The sequence below is a fragment of the Anas platyrhynchos genome, chromosome 33, assembly GCF_047663525.1.
Source record: "Anas platyrhynchos isolate ZD024472 breed Pekin duck chromosome 33, IASCAAS_PekinDuck_T2T, whole genome shotgun sequence".
Lineage (NCBI taxonomy): Eukaryota > Metazoa > Chordata > Aves > Anseriformes > Anatidae > Anas > Anas platyrhynchos.
The window spans coordinates 5,561,427-5,581,132 of record NC_092618.1 but is presented as its reverse complement, the minus strand read 5'-3'; the positions used below and the strand labels follow the sequence as shown (position 1 = coordinate 5,581,132).

General features: G+C 52.5%; 1 pseudogene; it reads right to left on the bottom strand.

The window, feature by feature from the left end:
• The window catches only part of LOC139998615 (adenylate cyclase type 10-like), a 42,882-nt pseudogene that overhangs the window by 5,881 nt on the left and 17,295 nt on the right, over positions 1 to 19,706 (bottom strand).

Below are 19,706 nucleotides of genomic sequence, written 5' to 3'. Positions count from 1 at the left end.
GATATTTTGGAATTGCCTGATCTTGTGCTTTTAGGAGGCAGTGCTTAAAGACTGACCAGCACTGATGGACGCCAATGCCTTCAAAAGCAGCTTCCCAGGGGACCTTGCTGACTACTTCCCTGAGCAGCCTGAAGTCTGCTTTCCCCATATCTAGGGCCGAAGTTTGGTGGCAGTTTTCCTTCTGTAACCATGAATTTTAATCCTTATCACTTCATAGTCACCACTTGGCCACCAATGGCCACCACCCTGAAACCTTTCCCACAGAGACATGACAAAGGCTCCGGAGCATGTCTGAGGGAATCGCTTTTTCAGAAGGCTCAGCGCCTGCCTGGTCATTTTCTTGGCCAGCCCCACGCATCCTAGATTATAGCAGACCTGCACAGGAAGAGGAAGCCATGCAAACATGGACCGCTTTCCCAAGCCTCTCCTCCTGCAGAGGCTGCAGAAACGTACAGGGGGCTGGCCATAGCAGGGACACCCCCTGCAAGAAGGGCATCACCCTGCCGCTTTACCTCCGCTTTGAGGCTGAAGAAGGTCGCCTTCTCAAAGCAGTCTAACACAGTTGCTGTCTTCCCCATGGAGTTCCTCAGGACCTCTGCTTCGCTGAGCTTCATAAGGGCCTTTGAGCAAGCACACAGGCAGCAGGAGAGCATCGGTGCAGAGCCCCCAGCTAGCTCCACCCTTCCCTCTCGCCTCCTGTGGCACCTGCCTTAGGAGGGCCCGCATCTCCCCATGTGATCCCTGCCCTAGCACAGTGCCCCGTGGGCTCAGAGCTCAGGCACCAAGGGAGCCTTCAGACTGCCTCCCAGGTAACGCAGCTTGTGCTGATGGGCCTGCTTCAGTGCCCCGCGTCTCTTGCTGTGGGAGAGGCAAAGCACAGGAAACAGTCCGGCTCTGCCCCCACTGTTTCTTTTGGGAGGCCCCTCAGTGGGCATGTCCTGTTGCAGTGGACTCCAGGTGCAGTGCGTGCTGGCAAGCAGGGTCACTCACCATGTAGCTGTTGGAGACGTGCAGGTAGGCAGCCGCACACTCCAGCAGGTAGTAGAAGGCTCGGGAAGCATTGCCTGTTGCCACATAGTGGCGAGCCAAAGGCACAAGCACTGATTCAATGACGGCTTTGCATTTGCAGGAACGCTTGCCACCGTCCTTCTCTTTGGTCCTGCTGGGCTGCGCAGTTGTCCATTTGCCCTCTGGTGGAAACCGCTCTGACGCTCTGGTCAGAGGCAGGTTGCCAGGAAAAGAAGAGAGCAAAGAGCAGATGAGCATCACCTGAGATGACCCTGCTCTCCCTACGGGTAGCAACAAAACCCTATTTCCTGCTGTCTCATCCCAGCTCCCACCCCACAGCCAGCCTCCTCCTCCCAAAGCTGGAGTCCCAGCCAGCAGCCAAATGGCAGAGCTCCATCTGTCTCCTCTGGAGCTCGCTCGTTTCCACAATCATCAGAACCTTGTCTCCTCACCTGAACTCCTCCTTCGAGAAAGCCTGCTGCGGCTGCAGGGCATTTGCACTACCTGGGAAGAAGAGAGTGTGTCAAGGGACTCCCCACGTAGCCCGGGCTAAGAGCTGCAGGCTTGCAAGGGTCCTGCCGAGCAGACCCAGGGCACAAGAGCTGCGGTGATCGTCCTCGTCCCCTGGCTTATCCCTGGTGCTGGGGACCCGGTGGGCCCCAGCCTGCATGGGCCTGGACTTCCAGAAGGAGGGGGCTCCGCAGCAGGGCACACAGCCTACCTTCAGGGATGTGAGTCCTGTCCTTCTTCAGCTGTTCTCCAGCGAGCACCAAGGCCTCCCAGCTGTGCCAGTCATCCTCGGCAGCAGAGCCCTGGCAGTTTTCCCCGTCCTGGGGACGGCGAAGCGGTGGAAGGCCACAAAGTCCCCTCCGTGGCAGCTCCGGCATTTGTGCGTGTGCTTCTCCAGGAAGGCAGCACACTTGCGCTGCGTGCTGGCCCTCTGTCTCTTGGGCCACAGCTCATAGGCTGCCTCCTGCAGCAGTGGGGCACAGAAGGCCAGAACGCCAGCCTGCTGCTCCGTGGTCTCCTTGCTTGTAGACGGCCTCTCCACCCCTGCAAGGCAATGGATGGTGGCCTCAGCCAGAGTGGTAGAGACATTCCCAACAGCCGCTGGGAATTTCCCTCTGCACAAAGCTGGTGGGGGAAGGCCTCCTTCAGCTACAGCGCTCCTGGGTCTACCTTACTGCCACCACTTACCGCTCCCTGCCTGCTGAGAGGTGGCCGGCCCCTCTCGAGCATCTTGGATGTCTCTGGGCACCCCTGTGTCCTTCAGCCACTTAAGGATGTTGTCGCTCACCAGCCCGTCCAACCAATAATTCATGTGCTGCCTGGTACAAGTGGGAAGGATGTGAGCCAGCAGCTGGGTGGTAAACACTGGCCCTATGATGGCTGCAAACTTCAAAACCATCTGCTTCTGCAGCGTGATCCGGTCCAGCTCAGCCAGTGCAATCTCTGTCAAGAAGAAGCAAAACGTCTCTCTCTTTTGTGTCCTGGAGCCTGAGCTTGGAGAGGCTGGACAGTTCCATCACAGGAAACAGGATAGACTTTGGCCTCTCTTCCTCAAGATGGCACCTGCTGGGCAATTGGAGCCCAGGGGAATGTCTTCAAGATGGCTCCACTCCTCTTGCAACCACAGGCCACAAGGCCCAGGGATAAGAGCTCCTCCACCAACGATGGGGAGGGCACGATCCTGCGGGTACATGCGACCCGTGATGCGACCTGCCAGAGCTGAACTAGGCTGATGCCCAGCAGCGCACACAGAGAGCAGAGAGCGCTTTCAGCACCTCAGAGCTGGACTTGGAGCTCCCCACAACTGCTGTGGGCCTCACAGCTGGCCCACAGCCCGGAGGGGGACATCTGTGCCCTTAAGCACAGGGCTCTGTCTGCTCAGACCAGAGTCGCCTTCCTGGCAGGGCCCCCCAGGCTGAGAGGGTGCTTCTGCAGCATGCCGATGCCCATCCCCTCTCTCACGTGCACCCCAGGAAAGGACCCCAGCACAGCCGCGAACTCAGCCCCTCACCTTTCAAGGCGGCCGGCAGCACGGTGGTCTCCAGGCTGACGTCTGCTCTGATGGTGCAGACTCTGCCACTGTTATTCCCAGCACTGGAGCTTGAGGTGGCTGAGACAATGAGTGAAGCCTCGACTGCAGAAGCTGGGAAGAGAGAGAGAGAGCATGAACAAGGTGGGGCAAGTCCAACCTGTCACGGTTGGGTGCACTTCATGGCCCGCACCGAATGCGGTCAGTGAGCAGGGCAAACCGGTTTCCACTGCAATGGTTTTGTCTGCATTGCCCTTGCAACTCTTTTTCTGCCTTCGGACCTGCTGCCCAGCTGTACTGAATGAATATCCCGCAACAGAACACAGCGGTTGCTACCTTTGACAGCGCTCCCTCCCACAGCCAGGGAAATTGCCAGTGATAATCCAAAAGGCAAAGCCCATGCAGGCTGTCCCCAGGGCAACAGCACTCTGCTTGACATTGCTCTTACAATTAGTGCTCTTGCGTTACTGCCAAGCTCCTCAGTTCCCAGCGCCTTTGCAGGCATTTCTGGTTTTGGATTACGCTTTCCCAGGTCTGACCCTCTCCAGCAGAAGGGCTTTCTTCTCGAGGGAGCTGGTGGCTTGCCAAGGTGACAGCAAGGTGTGCAGGAGCCCACACCTCAGCCAGATCAAGTTCTGTCCTGCTGCCAGATCGGACTCTGCCCAGAGTCACTGGAAAGCCACAGGACACGGTCATGTGTGTGTGTGTGGGGGGGGGTGGGTGACGTGCAACAGCATCTAGCCAGTCCGCAACAAGAGTGCTTACCGATCAAGTCCTCCCAGTTGCCCTCTGCTTTTTTGTCCTGCCTCCCAGTGCTGAACAAGAGCATGTTGTTGCGACGCAGGCAGTGCAGCAGTTCCTCACAGTAATATGGGATGCCAGAGCTTCTTTGGATCAGGAACCTGGGCAGGAGCAGACCCAGCAGTGACCAACACCAGGGAAGTATGGTGCAACACAGTTCTGATGGGCGAGTGGCGAGTCACTCAGGCCTCACAGGGTAACCAGCCTCTTTGTCACAGCTACGGCTCACTTCAGAAGGGGGCGGTCCTCCCACTGGCTTGGGCGTTTGGGACCCCTGACCCTACACTGTTTGCTGGAGTCTGTGGGGAAATGGTCGTGGGCAATGTCCAAAGCACAACACAGCAAGCCTGATCTTCCCTGTCCTCAGGAGCCCAGATCTGCTCTGGCAGCTGGCTGGACCCCCTGCTCCTGGGAATCCCTACTGCAGCCTGGCTACATTGGGCAGAGCCTTTTTGACACCTCAGCCACGCTGAGGCTTGGGTACCCATCTCCCTCTGCTCTCCTCTCTCCTCTTCTCTCCCTTTTCCTCCCTGCCTTGCCCTCCCTCCTCTGCAACAGCAAAGGGCTGTCACTGCCCACGTGCTGCGTCCTGGGAGCTGCCTATTCTTAGCTCACACCTGCTGTGGTGGTTCTTAAGGAGAAACCCAGGTCCTTGCTGGAGTCAAGGATGCTGCCAGAAGGCCCCGTGCTTCCTTTCCTGCGGGGCGACTTCCTTCCGTGGCAGCATAGGTCCAACCCCTCCGGAAGAGCTCCGTGGCCTGCAACATACCTTGCTAGATCCCTGGAGATGCTGACCACTCCAAGGTCCTGGCAGACTTTCTGCACCACAGCTGCAGGTTTCAGCTCTTCCAGATGAAGACAGCTGATTCTCTGGGACGTTGTGCTGTCTGCTGCAGCTTTGAAAAAGCTCTCTGTTCTCTCGTGGCCAGGAGCTAAGCTCATCACCATAAAGAGCGTGACGCTTTGGAGCACGGGCCACATGACAGTCCAGGAGGCAGGGTCGATGAAGTGGGCGTTGTCGATGACAAATATGCCAAATTCTCCTCCAAGGGTCTGAAAAAAGCAGATGGTTCTGCGTGGAGTCTGGCGGATTCTCAAGCACCCTCTAAGGGAGGAGATGTAGCCTCTCTCCGGAGACGGAGAATACTCAGAAGTCTCTCCCCAGCTGCTTCCCTCTTCAGAAGCTTACTGGCTTTTCATTTCCGCGAGACTTTAAGGCCTCCTCGAACATCACTTGCCCTTCTGAAGAAGGGAGCTTGGGCGAAGGAATGCAGAAGGCGTCAATCCTTCTCCAGGGCACATAGCCTCCAACTTAACAGGAGGCGAGCTACGACGAGGCATATGGGGAGGGCGTGAGAGGGGCTTCTGGAAGGAGGGGCTCCTGGGCCCCGAAGGGCGGTGACCCTGGCACATCGTCCTGCTGCCCACTCAGGCTGTTCTGATGTGGAGCCTGCAGCGGGCAGGGTTGTTTTCTTTCCCTGACCCAGGCAGAAGGAGGAACGCTCACCTTCTGTAGCACTTTCCTACAAGTCTTCTGCAACTCCCTTTTCATTTGAAGGTCACACATCTGGCGAACCTGGTCTGAGATGGCAAACTGGACAGGAAAGCAGAGTCAGAAAGAAACATCATCCTGGGACCAGGCATGCCTATCCACCAAGCTAGATGGCAGAGCAAAGCGCCTCTGCTTTTGCATGAGGTCAGCGCAAGCCTCTCTTCACTGGCCTTTCCAGGGTGCTGACCAAGACACCTGGCACATGCACAGGACATGAAGTCACCACAGACAAGGAGCCTCCCTGGACCCAGGAATCAGAACGGGGTGCTATGAGCACTGCAACTCCCAGCCCAGCAGAACACCCAAACAACCACCAGACTACCTCAGGAGGCCTCCCTCTCACTCTCACCTTGACGAGGAAAATGTTGTTGAGGAGGCAGTATCTGCTCTCTTCTATCACCCCTTGGAGCTTGGCCTGCAGGGTGCGCTGCCAGTCCTCGCACGTTTCACCTGCCTGCAGTCCCAGGGCCCTGGCCACCAGCATACGGATTGCAGAGAAGGGCTGCCTCATGTTGGCCTCGGTCAGTTCCATGGTGACAACCCTGCGGTGCAAAAGCAAAAGGCACTTGAGCTGCAGAAAAGGCCCCCAGTAGCCCACGCCTGCCAAGACAGGAGAGTTAGAGATGCACGCTGCCGGGTTCTTACTGCAAAGGAACGCAGGGTGCACAGTCCCGGGGGTGGGGGCGGAGGGCCAGGCACAGGGCAGAGGCATCGCAGTCTTCCACGAACGTCAGGGGACGGGCATGGGAAGGGTCTCAAAAAACCCACTTACCTGTGCCCAGCGGCGTGGCCCAGAAAGGCCAGCTCAGTAAGTAAGCGGCTCTTTCCAGAGCCCAGAATGCCTGCGTACGCCAGGATGCGCGGCTGTCCCAAAGTCTCGTAGGCCTTCAAGCTGCGTTCAAAGAGGTCAATCTCCACCTCCCGACCTGTGAAGACCAACCAGGAAACAAGCTGTTGCAGCATACTGAAAAGCAGGGCAGCATTCCCTTTTGCTGGCACGGCGGCTTCCCTCCACCACGTCAGCAAGCCTGCCTACACCCAGGCCTCCTTCCAAGCCCCTCAGCTCAGCTTTGGCACCACTGCCTTCCTTAGAGCTCTAACAGAGCCGCCTGCCCGCTGGCCACACGGCGCAGCTTGTAGGAGCTCTTTCCCCTCCGCTTCTCCTCACACAGGCAACGAGATTCAGCCAGCTGGACGCAGCTCCCCACACTGATCCAGCCCAAGACTGGAGGGCACACTTGGAGACACTGCAGGCAGCTGCGCCCAAAAGGCATGCCAAACATCTCACTGCACCCTGAGCCCCAGAGCTCTTGCCAGCACCCTGTAGCTAAGGTGGTGTCTTTGGGCCTGTTGTGGTTTTGGCTGCGATACAGCTCCTTGTCTTCACAGGAGCTTGGAGTGTGCTGTGATGTGGTGGACTTGCCACCAAAGGAACGCCGAGAACACACTGAACTCTTGCCGAGCAGTGCTGGCACAGTGTCAAGGCCTCTGCAGTTTCTCATGCTGCCCCACTAGCCAGCAGGCTAGAGGAGGGAGGAAGGGAGGGAGGGGGCTGTGTGGGGCTCAGCTGCCTACCGGGGTTAACCTCCAGCAAGGCACACCGCTTTGGGCAAAGGGAAGCAGCTGGGGTTCTGAAGAGCGAGGACTTCTCTACCTACCCAGCAAGGGGCCACAGTCCGACCTCCTCTTGGTACGATCCGTGTCAAAGATGCTAGAAGCGGGAGAAGACAAAACATGAGTTTCACTTAGTTGGTCAGAAGCCAGGGAATATAGAGCCTGCTGTGTTAGGGGAGGAGACCCTCCGCAGGTAACTGCTTTTCTTTCCAGCAGCATGCTGTCCAGAGCATGCTCCCCGGCCAACATTCAAGTGGACATGCCAGGACAGCTTCAAGCACAAAGAAGGCCAGCAGCCATGGCGGGACAGCAGAAGGTGTTGGGAGTCCCTTGCCAGAGGCCAAAACCAAAGAAAGCCCAGATGGGGCAAAGAAGCCAGGGTGTGCTGTTGGCTAGGTAGACTGCTTTGCCACCCTGGACAAGCAAAAGAAGCCTCTTGGAAAGGAGGACCTGTGTCACTTAGTGGCTCAGGACAACAAGCACCTGGCACCTTTGGCTCAAGTCTTTTGATAGCTTTCAAGAGACAGCAACGTTAACATCCAAAAGGTCCTCCAACCCTGGCCCGGAGGGACAGCTGAGAACTGAGCAGGCAGACAGGAGGAAGAGTGGCCCAGTGGCCCACCTTTCCCCAAGGCGACATGACTGACCCAAAGCTTCCTGCCCAGAAGGAGCTGGGAAAAAAAATCCTCCCTGCAACAGAATGACCTCTGCCTTAGCCTTGCACATAGTGAAGCAAACACAGGGCAGGGAACCCAGCGGAAAGCCGCTTGGAAAAAGCCTGCATGGCTAGCGTGTGTCTCCAAAGCCAGGACAACCTTCCGCACCCCACTGGCGTCACTCGCAGCTCTCTTAGCAGCAGGAGACACAAGGGCAGAAAGGCACAAAGCAGACCCATGCCAGGCCTTTGGATCTTCTTGGCCACAGGGAAGGGATTTCTGTGGGAGGCCAGGCTGGTCTCTTGCTGCACAGCTCCTCTTTACCGGTCAAGGTTGCACCCTTGGCTTCCCTTGTGGCCCCATCCAGATGGCTCGGAAGACACTCACCACTTGTCAGTGATCCCCACATATTGATAGACAGGGCCGGGATCTGTAACACCTTTCAACGCTGTTTTCGGCAACTCCTTGAAGAGGTAACTGGGCAGGCAAGAAGCCTTGTAGGTGTCTTCATCACAGGACACCAGCCTGGGGTAGTGCACCATCAAGCGGGCACCCAAATTCGCCTTATGGCCAATCACTGCCATGGAGAGAGAACACATTGACATGGTTAGGAAAGCAGCCTTGCCCCACCCTTCAAGGCCAAGGGCTACTTCCCCTTGTTGTCCATAGGTGCATGCCTAGTGCACTGCACCAATGAGCACACAGAGTGAAGATCTTTTAATTAAGTAATTCATTATATAAATATATATATATTATATAATAAAATAATTTATTATATAACTCTGCAGAGTCAGGTGCTTGGCGATCTTCCGCAAAGCCAGCACACCTCTGACTTGAATCACTGTTACTTATACACAGCAAACTTGTGAAAGTTATCTCTTTGGGTACTTTTGATTGGCTATTACAGCTCACCTAACTTATGTCTCCTGAGTTTGCACATTACAGAGAAAGAGTGGGGGCTGGGGAAGCAGGGACACACCAAATCCCACATTAGCATACGTTAGCATTTTGATGGGTACGATTTTTAATACGTTTACGACCCTTAATGAGCAAAAGGTTACTACAGATTAGTCTGGAGCTATTGTTCTCCTCCTTGTTTTCACCTTTTGTCCCTTATCTCCCTTGCTTCTGCTAGCTCAAGGCTACCTGTCTCTCTGTTCCCTTATTCTCTCACCTAAAAGACTACAAGCTATAGAAATACTACACAAGCTACAGGCCTCTCTATATTCTTCAAGGTTTCCTTGTTTCTTTCCCAGCTTTGGGACTACACCCTCAGGCACAGGTCAACCCCGCAGCACGGCAAGCGGACCCAGCGGGAACCGCAAGTCTCTGAGGCCATTCTCCCACCTCAGGTGGAGACCCGTGACATCTGGGCCGCTCTCGGCAGGCTGTAGCATATGTGCTTGCCCCAGCCTTCCCATCTCTTCATGACTGACATGCTTAAGCACACCCACGCCAGCCTCCCACTCTTCAGACTAAGGTGCGGTACCTGTATGTTCAGCCCTCTCCGGATGGCCACAGAGGCCGCAGAACATCGTCCCGCTGGTGACCCCAATAGACATTGCCCTGGCACACAGGGAGAGAAGCGCAAATTCAGTGGTGCCCCAGGCGCAGTCCTGCTCGTCCCGCTCTGCCACTTCCCATGTCTCCCCTTGGCACCAACCAGGGGCACCACAGCCGGTGCGTGCCTTGGGGACTTGGAGAGCTCAGGGCACCACACAGCCCACCCACAAGGGACGTGGGGAGGGTGCACGCAAGATGGCTTGGACCCTTCCCCTGAGGCCCAATGGCTGCGACCTGCAGCAGGCCACAGCCCCTCTCACTAGTGGAGGAAAGCAGGTGCTACCCACAGAGCACCTACAATGCCAGCGACTTTGAGATTAGGCCCGAGCCCTGTTCCTGGCAGGCTCTGCTTGGAGGGACTGCGCCTGGCTGCCGTGAGCTAAGCCCAGGGGCCACCTGCTGCTTCTCAGGGTGCTGCCTCAGTCCTGCCAGGGACAAAGGAGGCCAAGCCAGGAGGCCACGTCTCTTGCTGGTCAGCCCCCTTGTGCTGTCCCAGGCATCACGCATGCCCTGCAACACCGCCACACACTCACTCAAGATTCCTCAACGACGTGGAGCACGTGCTGAAGATCTGAAGAGCGCTGTCCAAGGCATGGGTGCTCTCGTGATGCAGCTTTGCTCCAGACATTCCGAACACACAGAGGAATGTGCAGCCCTGCAGAGGACAGATGCAACACATCTGGTTACAGTGCCTATGGCCAGCAGCTAATGCCGTTCCATTGCAGTCGCCAGGGAGACCAGTACAGCTGCAGGTCAACACAAAGCCACAGAGGACTGATCCCACCAGCAAGGCAGAGCTGCTCCTCAGTCCCTCTCCACTACACAGACATAGGCCACCCTCGGGGGGTGGGATTGCTCCCCCACACTCACCTTATCAAACAGAAGGCTTTTGTTGATTTCGCCCTTGTGAGGACTGATGATTGTTGAAATCATCCTGGTGGCATCACAGAGGCTCCTCTGAAGATCCAGTATGTCGGCATTTGCAGAAAGCTGCAGCTGGATAAAGAGGCTGGTGACTGGCCGTAGCTCAGACCACAGGTGCAGCGGCATATCCACGTCCAGCTGGAAGTGAAGAGCACGACAGCTTTGCCAGCCTGTTCTCCCGGCGGTTCCTCTGGGCCCGTGCCACGTACCAAGGGAGATCGGGCATGTTGGCAATACCAGGTACTACTGGAGGAAGGGTAAGTCCTCTGCTCGGTGCCAATCGCAGGCCAGCCTGCGGCAGGCAGGTCATAGCAGAGTCATAGCACAAACGACAGAGGGGAATGTTCCAGCAACACTCCATCTTGTGGCAAGTACGGATGCGAGGGGCGACCCTCTGGCACGTCCCAGGGACTTGAGCAGACTCGCCCCCTTGTCCTCGCCTCGTGCCCACAGCACGTCCAGAGCAAGAGTCATGGAAAAGACAGAGGCAAGTCCACCTCCCACCACCCGTGCCTCTTTGAGGAGCAGCACGAAATGGGCAGTTGCCTGGCACATGCGGCACCACTAAGCCTGGCATCAGGTCCCCTGGGTTCCCTCCCCAGGGTGCTTTTTCTTCCATTTGCCTGTTTTCACGAGAGCTCCACCCATGCAACGCACACCTTCTTCTGCCCTCCCAAAATGAAGCCTCCAGCAGCAGTGGCCTTACCTTCCTGAGAGCAGCTTCTGGTATGTACTTCTGCATCTTTGTTGCCGCTTTAGGATCATTGGACACGAGAAAAGGTGGCCTTTGGTGCCCTAAGGGAAGCAAATGCAGGCCTTCACTGGCAGGATGGGACTAGAAGGGAGTTGAAAGACGGGGCTGGCACTGGGCAAAGCAGAGCAAAGATTCTTTGGCGTTTCCTCCTGCTCCCCTCTGCAGCTGCTTGGCCAGAGCCGTGCCGTGGAAGGAGGGGATGGCAGCGACAGCCTCAGCTGAAGCGCAGGAGGGACAAAGGCACGAACGCTGACTGAAAGGTGGAAGAGGGCAGGGGGAGTTCCTCCCTGGAACTCTGAAGCAGGCAGGCCCCATTTTTCCAGCCAGTCTCAGAACATGGTGAAGCAGGGACTCACTTATCCTTTCCAAACGCCGCATCTTCGCGTGTTGGTCAAACTGGCCTGCAGCATCTTGGCGTTCTGATCCAGACATGTGCTCCATCCTCTGAACCTGCAGACACGCAGAACAAAAGTACGGCCACTGGCCTCCCCAAGGAACCCTGGGAGACACAGCCTGCCCCTCCACTCTCACTTTCCAGAGAAGGGCAGAACCTCTTGGTGCAGCAAGCCCACCTCTCTGGCTTTTCAGCTGGGACAGAAGTGCCTCCTCAGAAGGACCAGAGCCACGCAGGCATCACCCAAGCATGCCCCAGCTCTCCAGGACAGCTGCGCGACCCACGGGGGACATTGCTGGTGGGGCCCACACCCTTCCTGTGCTTCCCTCGGCCAGTCACACCAAGCAAGCACTACCCAGAGCTACCCCTGAGGTGGAAGGGCAACTGCTTCAGCTCTCTACCAACCCTTACAGCTACAACTCTCTCCACATCCAGCGCCTCAGCCTTCTAGCACCTGCCTCCTTCCCTCTCAGGTGCGGGTCTTCAGAGAGGCTCTAGAGGCCAACCCGTCCACCTACCTTCAGAACCCGTTTGCCACCAAGAAGCCTGGTCTGGATCTGTTCCTGCTCACACAGCTCCCAGCAGGTGGGCGAGACAACCACTTCACTTGTAACTGCAAGGTTTTGGGCCTTCATAACTTCATCCAGGGCGTTGCTGCAGACGAAGTACTGCTGATGGTACCTGTCTCCAGCAGCCAGTATGGTCATTTGCCCTGCGGAGATCCCTGGCGAGAGAGCAAGAAGCAGCATTGACACCGGGGAGCAGCAGCAGTCAGCAGCACTGGAGGGTGCCAGGGCTGTGCACGAAGCTGGAGATATTGTGCTGGTGCAGGAGCTTCAGGAAGCGGTTGATCTCCGGGTACATGATGGGCTCTCCCACCAGTGACAGCGCGCAGTGCTTTGCTGTCATTGCTTCCTTAAAACGATCTGCTTTTACTCCTGCCACTCCTGCAAAAAAGACGGAGAACTGGCATAAGTTGCATATAACCTCCCCCTGAACCATGCATCCATATCTAAAATATACCCTGTCACCAAGTAAAACCAGCTAGAGCCTTCCTGAACCAGAGAGAACACCAAGCCACAGACAGAGACCACCAATACAGCTCTGCAGGAACCCAGAAAGCAGTGTATGGCCAGGCACACAAAATTCAGGGCTTTGTGTGCACAGTTAACTATTGCAAGTGATTCTTCTTAGTAACGTTTGAGTCAAACTTTCCCTTGCTAAGACCTCAGTGATGCTGCCTGAATGCTGAGACAAGCACCAGAGCAAGTTCAATTCCACTTCAAGTTGGCATTTAAAAAACAAATAGGTTCTGTTTCTCTCCAATGCTAACCACAGACTGTGTTCCAGCCCCACAAGAACAAGCTCCTCAGTGAGGTGGGCCTGGCTCCTTCGAGCAGAGGCTCTAAACTTTGAGGGTGGTGCTGCTGATTATCTTCCCGAAGTATCATTAATGGGCTGGAGTAAGAAAGGTTACCTTGGAACTGCTTAATCATATTCTGATGGTTCTCAATAGCCTCCTGCAAGATCATTTCAGGTCGGTCCATCTTCCATCTCCACTCTGTGCCCACTGGATTTGTATGATGTCTGAAGGAAAAAGAGACTGAGTTATTCATTGCAATTTGCACAAACCCATCCATCACCCTGGGGACTCTGAAAAACAAGAGCAAATTATCTGCAAGACCCTGCTTCCAACAACTCTCAGATGTGACCTTTGAACACCAGTCTTCTACCCCTCTCCTCCCAGACTCTGGTCCTCTCCAGAAAGAATGGACCTTGTAGTCTAGTATAAACATTAGCATACGTATTTTGAATCATGGGTAAAAGGTTTTTAAGACGTTAAAATGACGCTCTGCAGCCAGAAAGACCTCTTTTTAAAGAAAGAAAAACCAGCTCTACCTCCTCTTCTGACCACAGCCACACAAAGCGCTTAAGAAGGAAGATCCTAAGACTCTTATAGATCCATTCTGGAAAGGCAAACTATTACCCTAAGAAGGAAAGGATTTACTTCTAAGCCAATCTTTGGTTAACACTAGTAACAAAACAGATGATAGCAGGCTACTCAAAACACATGAAGGTTCTGGGAATTCTGCAGTATGCCAGAGATTCATCTCTGGTGAATCCAGTTAGTCTCCCAGATTTACTCAGTAGGGGCTTCTCATCACTTCTGAGACCTGCCACCCAGTTTCTGACACCCAAAGGGAAAAATTAAGTGTTAATTTAGGAATCAAACTGACTGCAGGGACAAAAACCACTGATCGTCCCTCTGAGGGACAGCTGTGTTGAACTGGGATAGGAAGCCGAGCTTGCCTATGCAGAGAAGACCACTCACTGTAGCCACATTTTGCTTTCCTCAAAAATGCAAAAAGCATACTCAGGTGAATCGACCATTCAAGTGCCTGGAAGATACCTGAAACTTCTTGTTCCTTTATTCGTTGCCATGGGAGGATATTACTCAGCCCCTGTAAGTTATCTGCAAGAACCTAATCCAGACCAGCAAGTGAAACCCCACAAAGCAACACGCTCATTCCTGGACAACTCCAACCCAAGGAGAGCCTGTACAAGAGCACGGACCTCTCCCTGGTGAGAGGAACTTCCCACTAACCTTGCTGCACTCAGATTAGTATCAAACAGGGGTAGGAAGATGTCTAAAGGCTGCACTAAGAAAACCAAAGAATTTGTGTTTTCACCTCCTTGTTCTCTCTGCCCTCTCCTGTTTGCTCCCCAAAATACACTACAAAAGTTTTTCTACTTCTCCCCTACCAATTCTACTGTGGCTTACTGAATAATGCAATCAAAGAGTAGTAGTATATATTTGCCGTGCCTTTCAAAATGGCGTTATTAGATCAATATAGGTCTGGACAAGAAAACATCAAGCAATGCATCTTCTTGAAACTCAGTCTTATAACCAGCTGATCTCTTTTCTCTCCTGCTTTCATCACCCCTGGAAGTCAGCCATGGAGAGGACTGAGGTTACCTGCCTCACTCACTCCTTCCATCTCCAAGGGCATTAGGAGATAACATTCAGCACTTAACTAAAGGAGAAAAGAGAGACAAGGGCACTTTTTCCAGAAAGCAATGGCTGCTTTTTTAGAAGGAAATGGCCTACTGAAGACCATCAAAAGATTCCCACTGGCTGCAGCTCCACTTGAGCAGTGCTAAAACACAAATTCTAGCTCCACACTCAACAAGAACAGACCCTAGCCCAAATGCTGCTGTGCCCGCTTCAAGAGCAAAGATTCAAATGCTACTCTCAAACCGCTTCACCATCGCAAAGCTGCTTTAAGCAAAAACAGCTTTTTTGCATTTTTTTTTAAACGCTGCCAACATGGAAAGTTTTCGGAATGCCAACTATAAAAAGGCATTTATAAAACGCTTACCTGTTTAACTACATAGCTTGTACCCCATATATTTAATAGGGCAAGCTGGCAGAAGATCAACAGGCTCTTAATGCACACTGGACAACTATTAATTACTAGCGTCTAACAGCCCTTGAATTTTTAGCACATTCTGTTTATTAAACATACCGGGTCACGTCTACAAAGCTCATTTGGCAAGAAGCAGCTTCTTTTCTCCCAGGGCACAAAGCAAGGGTTTGTGGCTGATGAGACTGTTTCGCAGTCCCCAGCAGAGACCGGCTTTCCCCGCCACCTTCCCACTCCCCTGCAGGCTGTCACCCCTGCATCCCCTGCCTCACCAGCTACTCAAGCCTTGAGCAGGTCATTAAGCATGATACTCCTTTCCATCCCAAAATAACACCGCACACAAAGAAGTCCTACCCAAAACCACACACACACTAGAAAGCTCTTACTGTGTTAGAATTTGAGTCAGGAACATTCACCTGACCCTTTGGAGACAAGCCATCGCCATCCCAGCACCCCACTAAGACAAAGCGATGATGGCGAGCTCTCGGCTCACTCCAGCTCTTCCCCAGCTAGTAAGGACTGCCACCAATCAAGGCTGGTTTGCACTCCTCATATCTCTGATCTACCAGTGTTATTTGGCAGCGTCACCAGCACAGCCCCAATCAGACCTCTGTGAGAAAGGCGGGTGCTTCGGTGAGGCACTGCATCCCCACCCCCAGTTGCCAGGGCACGATTTCAGTAACGCAGCTTTTGCTTTATTTTCAGGACAGGTTCATTCAACACCGCTAATTCTAACTGTGGAAAATGCCAGGGGAATTTACAACTACTTCTTTACAAAACTAGAGTTGTTCTCTCCCTGTTAAGAAACTACAGCTTGTTTATAAAGGAAATCCTTTTAAAATGACCAGAAGTGTCTGAGTTTGTGCCTCTTGCCTTTTGTCAGGGTGAAACCATGAGTACAGATGGTCTTAGGATGAGAGCCTGAAAATCTGGGCTCTAAAATGAAAGTTTATTTTGCAATCTACTCCCAGCATGGCCAGAAGAAACCAATGACCCTCTTTTAAAATGTTTGCTTTCTTCTATGAGCAAAGGTTAGCATTATGAAGTCTTTCAAGAGACTTTGTGGGAAAACGTAGTACAGGTATAAAGTATCCTTTACTCCAGGGATTGATGTCGATACCTGGCAGAGAACACGAAGGTGAGCAAACACTGGGGGCAGTGATCATGAAAGGACAGGGTACGCAATTCCCAGGAAGGGACAGGAAGGAAAAGCAGAACAAAAATAAGAAGGTTCAAGACAGCAGATCTCAAGGATCCCTGAGAACCAGCAGGTGAGGTCCTAGAGGAGAAATGTTGAAGGGCAAAGGAGCTCTGGAGAACTAGCAGGTTTTTAAACCCTATTAAGGCAGAAGTGCAACTGTGGCAATATAAAGCAAAGTGTAACAAGAAACCAATCCAGCAGAATCACAGGCTCTTCTGCAACCTTGCAATCCTCCAGCTGAGAAAAAAAAAAAAAAAAAAAAAGGAAGAACTTCAGAACACAGGGTCACAATCAGAGAGATCAATGCACAGAGTATGATACACCTAGCAAAGGATGTACAAAGGGGCCAACAAGAAAGCCTCTCCCTGTGCTGACATCAGGAGCAAGCAGACAACCAAGGAAAAAATTTGGCCAATGCACAAGGACACAAAGCTTGTTCCTCCGTGATAACAAGGAGCGTTGGCACCTCTTCTTCCTAATGACAAAGGAACAAACCAGATGAGACTAGGAAAGGACAAGTTAACAATACTTCTCTAAAAAGTGTTTTCACTCGGGTGGTAACCTTGCCCCGGAATGTGCTGGATGAACCAGCTGACGGAGCATCACGGTGGGTAGCAATAAGCTGAAAGTGTGTGGCCAACACAGAAATGCAACTTCAAAAAGACTACAAGACTGCAAGCGCAACGCCTGCTTTAGCAGGAATCGAGGATTTCTGTATCAGCCTCTTAACTTTGAATTCCTTGGGACACAATGGATTACGTGTTTGTGATTTCCACACCCCCTTGAGAAGACAGCCTGCAGATGATAACAGCCAACAGAGAACATTTCACACCAACACCACCACGTAGGTGTGGTGGCCACCTTGTAGGCAAAGGAGAATAGAAGAGTTCAAGCTTTGGACTCTGATTTACCCAATATTTTCACAATTTCACCCAGGAAATGTTCCGTAGAAGGCACTATTTTTAAAGAGTACATTATCGTGGTGGAAAACTTAGATCTGCGATCAGTCGCCACTGCTTCAGAAGGCCACCAGACCTGGCCAGAAGGACAGCTGCAGGGCGTGTGTGGAACTGGCCCCATTCAGCGGTTTCTTAGAGCTGAGCAGCGCAGGAGGCAGGCTTGCCACAGCCCCAGGTGGAACCAACACTTCTGGAGATGCAAACCCACAGCATGCCATTAGGAACAGATCACCCGCTGGCTGAGGACATCACCGCCCTGCTGGTGACAAGCTGTCGTAACCTGCCACTGGCTGCAAAACGCAGCGCAGGGAGGCAAAGAGCTGGGGAGCACCTCCTCCACGAGGGATGGGATAGCGAGGACGGGCTGTTCTCCAGGCATGCAGAATCACAAACGGCCTCAAAACAACAGTGAGGAGGGATGCCTGGTTCTACCAGTCCCCCTGCAGACCAACGCTGCAGCATGCTGCGAGGGAATCACTGCTTCGTGCCTCTAAGCACAGGCAGCACGCAGCCATCAAGCAGGACTGACACAGGCTCACCTGGACCTGCCCTCCGCAGAGGATGCACCAGAGACTTCATGTCTCAGATTGTTTTACAAATCACGCAACACTCACTTTAAAGAGAAAAAAGCTGATAGGCATTTTTAGTTTTTTGTTCTTATCTAGACTGTTGTCAGAGAAAAAGGAACAATGTACCTACAGAAACTTCCCATTAAATATTTTTTGTGTGTTGCTTTGAGAAGTCTTTTTTTAGGTTTAGGAGTAGGAAAAATAGTTTATAATGAATAAATTTGGGAAAAAAAATCAAAACACATGGCATTAACTCAGCAGAATGTAGGGATAAGCTATTTTAGAGAAGAAAACACTGGGGAAATAAGTCCAAAACCAAATTTTGGATATCTAAATATCCAAAGAAAACTCATTTTAACAGTGACAATAGTGAGTATTTTAGAAAGAAAACTTGGACATCCATGTTTTGAAATCAATTCAGGTAAAAAAAAAAAAAAAAAAAAAAAAAAGATTTTTCAGAAACATAAAAAACCCATGGCTGATTTATTTTTTCATCCCAAATCCAGCAGCTCAGAGCACTTCCCTAGAACACGCTGCAGCTGACCTCCCTCCAGCTCCAGGGGAGTGCTGATGCTCCCCCCTCAACCTGCTGCCAAATCACAAGGTGCAATTTTTCCTGAGATAGTCATGGTACAACTGCCTACAACTCGTGGCACTAACAACGGTGATTGCTTTAGATGAGGTTGGATTTGCCAGCTACCCCAAACAGAGGGGACTGAGCTTCACAAGGCTCTAGACAAATCCCCTTTTTGAACTCGCATTTCCGAAGTCTTAAGGACAGAAGATGGGCCATGCTGAAGAATTACACCCCAACCCTCAGATGTCAAAAATACTCACCTTTTATAAGCAGGGCACAGTTTATAGAACAGCAGGTGCTGCTGAGCACCTCCCAGAGGCCTGCCAAGGGCTGTGTTGGTGTATTTCGTTCATTCCCAGCAGAAACAGGCACTGTGCTCAGCACAGCATAAGAAACCATCCCAAAGGCAGCCCTCAGGATGTGCAGGGTCACTTTCAGAGCCCACGATCGCTCCATCAAGTTACTCATTGCTGTAACTGGCTACCAAGTCACCTACGATACCTAACAAGACATACAGAAGCATTCCATTAGCCAGTGATCTGGTTACAGTCACCACTAATGCCATAAATACACAGATTGGCCATGGCAGCTACAAAAGCCAGTAACAAGTCCAAGAACACAAAAATGCACGCGGCTGTGAGATGAAAAGCACAGACTTCAGCCCCAGGAAGTGCTGGCAGGCTATTTTTTGTTCCCCTGTGAGCCTTTTACATAACAATAGCAATGAAAATGCTCCTCACTGCACAGGGTGAGCTGGGAACCCTCCACAGTAGATGCCCCACTGGGGCTTTATTGACCTCAAGGTCACTGACAGGAACCTTACCGCTATGCTCCCATGCCTGGATTTGGCAAACCAGCATCTAACCATTACCAAGGACCACGCTTAGCAGTGCGGTCTTTTGTACCACACAGAGCAACTGATCCAACTCCATCCTGCTCTAACAACAAGCACCAACGGCACTGACAGTGCCTCAGCAGAGCCCCAACGCTCCCGTGTGCCAGCACAGAAGCCCCCAGCCAAGCGAGACCCAGAGGCTTGCTCCCACCTCACCCGATGGACCCCACCAAAGTGTTTCCACAAGAAAAATGCCCAACAGGTGACTGCAGCGCTGGCAGAGCAGCACATAAAGGCACGGAGAGGAACATTCTCTATCGAAAGTAAAAACAATTGTGTTCAGAAATTACTTGGTTCAGGTTTTACCAAGGATGAGCCAGCTATATTCTGCCATCTGCCCCTCCCCTTTCATTTACACGGTTACCTCCAGGTAAATAAACCAGTGAAAAAAATAACACTGAAAAGGGTGAACAGGTCACCATATACTACTACAATTCTGTAAACAAAAACAGGAGAATTAGACTTATGCTGGGAGAAGAGTCTCGCTCTGTTGAAACAAGAACAGGTGACTGGAGATGCCAAAAGGCTTCCTGAACTTCCAGGCTCAGGTTCCAAACTTATTTTACAAATCTGCATTGCTGTCAGCAACTTTGATATCGTATTTCACATTTCCCTGACAAACTTCACCTCTGGAGTAGTCCTTTAATAAAAATAAACTTTGTTTTGATCTGTTTTCAGTTTTCAAGCACCTCTCCTGTAGGAGATTAATATTATTTTCTTTTTAATCTCTTCATTTTGCAGGGCTTACTGTAATGACTGTCTGCATGTACGTGGCC